This window comes from Vicia villosa, unplaced genomic scaffold, assembly GCF_029867415.1.
Source record: "Vicia villosa cultivar HV-30 ecotype Madison, WI unplaced genomic scaffold, Vvil1.0 ctg.001844F_1_1_2_unsc, whole genome shotgun sequence".
Taxonomy (NCBI): domain Eukaryota; kingdom Viridiplantae; phylum Streptophyta; class Magnoliopsida; order Fabales; family Fabaceae; genus Vicia; species Vicia villosa.
The window spans coordinates 47,275-50,001 of record NW_026705747.1 but is presented as its reverse complement, the minus strand read 5'-3'; the positions used below and the strand labels follow the sequence as shown (position 1 = coordinate 50,001).

General features: G+C 36.9%; 1 long non-coding RNA gene across 1 annotated transcript; it reads left to right on the top strand.

Moving 5' to 3' along the window:
• Nucleotides 1–1,903: 1,903 nt before the first annotated feature.
• On the top strand, nt 1,904–2,406 carry LOC131636861 (uncharacterized). Its single transcript, XR_009294201.1, has 3 exons — nt 1,904–1,984; nt 2,101–2,258; nt 2,354–2,406. It is a non-coding gene; the product is annotated as an uncharacterized LOC131636861 (long non-coding RNA).
• The last annotated feature ends 321 nt before the right edge of the window (nt 2,407–2,727 follow it).

Sequence of the window (2,727 nt, the reverse complement as noted above, 5' to 3'; positions counted from 1 at the left end):
GTACTCCACAGGATCCACTTATGTTTGTTCTATTCTAAGGGTGTATAAATCTAAAGCTTAATTACTAAGGGAATGCATGCAAATGAAAGAAAAGAAACACGGGGAAAATAAGGTTTTTAAATAGTTGTGCTCGCTTAGGCCCCGCGACCTAATGCCTACGTATCCTTTTCAGGAATCAGAGCGCCGTAGTTCGGCTCTTTAGTTTTTGTTTGTTTTTGTGTTTTTTAGTGGACAGTTACATTCGCACTCCGCTGCTCGACCTCTGGAGTCTTAAGCTGGGAATGGAGCGGAAATAACGTGTCCGATTAGGAGAAAGAATGCCCTGAAGGCAAGAGAAAGAATGCCTCGGAGGCAAGAGAGAAAAGAAAGAAAATTGGTTTGTGTCTTTTAGGTATAATTCCATGATGGACGAAAACCCACTACAAGGCTTCGCATCACTTCCTTACTTTGTTTAGGTCTGAGCCTTTATTAGATATTTTGAAATGTTTTTGGTTAGGTGTCTTTTAAGGGAAATTAATTTGTGACTTGAATCATGCCATAAAAAAGGAGTTTTTTGAATATTTAGAGAATGCACATCGAGGCCTACGCCACAATCGTTTCTCTAAATGAAATACAGTTTTTGAATAATTAGAGAATGCACATCGAGGCCTACGCCACAACCGTTTCTCTAAATAACGGTTAAGAAATACACCGAGGCCTACGCCTCAATCATTTCTCTTCCGCTAAGTGGGAAAGAACATACATCGGGGCCTACACCCCAATCATTTCTTTCACACTAAAAAAAGGCATTAGCATGATTCGCGTCGTCCTTTATTAATGTTTTAAAAAAGTTGAAAAGAAAGAGGAGAAGAGAACTAGCCTAAAATGATCAACTAGCCTAATGTTATGATTATACCTAAATGTTAGGATTTAAAGGGAAAGACTAAGCCTAATGGTCATGAAGATTATAGGTCCTAAATCTATGGGAACATACAAGTAGAATTTCAAGTAAAAATCACAAGTAAACAATGGTACAAAATTAGTACACAAATTGACTAAAATAATGACTTGAAAATATAGCACCAAACATGAAAATGAATGATTCAAAATATAGTGTGAAATTGAATTAAAAGATACTATTTATTTTTATGATTTTTATATGACCAAAACAAGAATTCTAATTAAGCAAAAGAACTAAAATAAAAGCCTAAACTAATATTTTTGTGAACATTTTCATATGACAACAATTATGTATTAAAGTCTAAGAATTAGTAAGAAAAATTAGCAATTTAATTACTCAAAGAAATGGTATAAAAACTAATTAGAACCAATTAATTAAAAATGTAAGGAAACAGTGGGTGTAAACTGAAATATTTGGTGTGAAGAGCAACTGGGCGCAGGGCCCATGGAGTCTGGCCCAGCAGCATTTTTCTTATGTCAAAAACAAGGTGAGAGTGATACATGGGCCAAGGGGGTGTGACTTACAAATCGTTGGGTCCAAGGAGGTGTGTATCCAGATTATTAATTTATCCAAATTTTATATCAGATTTTTAATAAAATTAAAATAAGAATAAGAAAAAAGATTAATCAAAATGGGGATTTAGGGTTCATTTTATGACTATTCAACTTCTCCTCTCAGACTCAACTCCGTCTTTCGCTCGAATACGACGGCGCCGGAGCTACTCCGACCAAAAATTACAGCGCCACCGTGATGAACACACCACCAACGACCTCTTCTTCCTAATTTCGAGTTTAGCCTAACGTGATTCCTCATTAGTCTCTCGTTCTCACTCTCTAATCCTCAAAACGGAACGAACGAAAACCTAAGTGATATCAACCGGTTTACACAACAATTTCGATCCAATTAGAAGTTACCACCATAGGGGTTTTGATCAACAGAACAAGCTCTAACACCTCGTAGATAAAAAGAATGCAAGAATCGGAAAGTTGTAGCGTTTACCTGGAGAGTATGAAGCTTGATGATAGTTGTTGAGGAAAACCAGAGGTAAATCTTTGAGCTCTCTTTTTAGTTGAGTTCTTTTCTTGCTCCTTCTTCTCCTATTTCTGATTTTTGAATGACTTGTCATGGTTATTGCTGCGTGATGATGCCATCGCTTGAAGATTGTCTTGCTCTGAAGGTTGATGTGATGACGAAGGTGATTATGTATGAAGCTGCGAAGATCCAGTAACTCGTTGGAGATGCTGATTATTGATGGTGAAGAGGAGAAGGATTGAAGCTCGAATCCAAAGGAAGATTGCAGAGAGAATCGTTTTTACAGGTCAGTGCAATTCGATTATACTCATGCTCCTTTCTTATTACACTTTGTTGATTGAATTGGAGAAGATTGTGTGTTGATGAATGTGGGAATTGCAGAGAGTTGAAGAAGAGGGAGAATGGAGTGTGAAGATGAAGATTGTGAAATGGTGAAGAAGTTCAGAGGTGAAAATGATGGAGAAGTGGTGGAGGATTGAGAAAATGGTGGGAGAGTGAAAGTCAATTGAGGGAGAAATCCTGAGCCATAGGATTAGAGAGAGTTAGTTAGTGAATTGATGGTGTGAGATTGAGTTGGTTAAGATGGTTATAAGTTGGTTATTTTTCTGTTTTTGACAGTTAGGTTAGTGAAGTTATAAAAACAGTTGGGACTGTTATAACATTATGAAGACAGTTTGAACTTGTTTGCACTTCTATTCTGTGGACTCTCTTTCTTTTGAAATTGTTTTGATCATGTGCCCAGGTTTCTTTGTGAT